This window comes from Arachis ipaensis, chromosome B07 (genome assembly GCF_000816755.2).
Source record: "Arachis ipaensis cultivar K30076 chromosome B07, Araip1.1, whole genome shotgun sequence".
Taxonomy (NCBI): Eukaryota; Viridiplantae; Streptophyta; class Magnoliopsida; order Fabales; family Fabaceae; genus Arachis; species Arachis ipaensis.
In genome coordinates this window covers 2,101,893-2,103,588 of record NC_029791.2, presented here as the reverse complement: position 1 = coordinate 2,103,588, position 1,696 = coordinate 2,101,893, and positions in this window count along the sequence as shown.

The following is a 1,696-nucleotide window of genomic DNA, read 5'->3' as shown; positions in this document are numbered from 1 at the left end:
AGACAAAGAATTCGATCAATATGAGTATCACATTCTATTCATATATAGCAACAAAAAAGATGTGATTATTTAATTGACTCCATGACAATAAATTGAGTGGAAAAATTAATTTTCTAAAGGATCAACTTCAAAGTTCAAACTACCACATATACATAAGCTTTTGACTAGGAACTTTAAACCCTGAATTTGTGAAGGAAAGGAGGACAGTTACAACAAACCTTTTTCTTAATAGAAGGAAAAAGGTATATAGAGTATGACGTTATAATATTATATACTATTGAAGGAAATTAAAAAGGTATACTTTAATTTTCAGAAGATGAAAATTCAGGTACAGTCAACTTCACGTAAAGTTGATAGTTGTGAGAGTCTTTAGATGAAAATTTAATCAAATCACTCAAATCATCGGACGGCTCTCATCTATCAACTTCACGTAAAGTCGACTAGACCTGAGTTTCTACTTTTTCGAAAACCATGATTCTCTTGTCTTCAAAATCAACCTTTGTTTGAATTGGTAAAGGAAAAGAAATGCCTCGAAATTCAATGGATTCCAATGTAGACAAATGGAAATGTTTTTAATTTGTTTTATATATGGTCAATAAAGTTCATTTCCTTTTTTAATGTGAAACCGTCTTCCCTATATATTATTGTATAATCAATATTTTTATATTAATAAAAATAATTAATTTTTAAATTTATTATTTAAAAAATTATTTAAATACATAAATTTAACTGAATAACCGTATAAAATATATATAAAACTATTTATATGCTTAACACTTTAAAATTAAACTCATATAATTAATATTAATGTAAACTTTCTTAACTTAATAAGGTTTTTATTATCGGTACGGTCAAAAGAAAAAGAGTATGAATTTTCTAACTAAACAAAAAGTGTTGGATAAATAATAATATATGAATATTAATATTTCCATTGTTTATTAGTGATTGCTCTTTTGCTTTTTCTTCAAAAGCAACAAATATAAGTATGATTATTATAATACAATAATAAAATATTCAATTATTAACTTATTATAACTAAGAACTAATGAAAGGATTATAGTTTATTATTATATAAAAGTGCAAACTTGAACAATAATGGATGCAAACTAAAAAATTAAAATAAATGGCAATCATCACCATCATCATCATCATATATAATTAAAAAACAAGGCCATGTACATTGATCCTTGGATTCTAGACTATAGGGGTTGATATTTTAGATTTTATATTAGAAGATTCATATATATAAAAAGGAACAAAAATAATAAAATTTTAGATCTAAATCTCGTTATGGGCTACCTCTTCTCATAGCAGTTTATCTTTTATTCTTCTCACAATTATGGTGTCACAAATAATATAATAAATAAGTTAAAAACAATCAATAAATAAAATAATGCATGTTGCATGCATGGCCATGGACTGATTTCTATAAGGTTGCCTTTGTAGTTCTAAATTGTAACCGTATAATTGCAGTTGCACTATTATATTATTAGTAAAAATTCACATGCAGTTTAAAATCATGAGATGATTTGACAAATTTAATTACAATTTTTAATTATCAATTTTACACGAAAATAACTATATGTAAGTCTTCACTTATATTATTTTTTTATATTTATTTGATGAATTTAATTTTAGTGTACTAATAATAATTTTTTTATGTGATTATTCAATTAAATTTAAACGGTTAACGGTT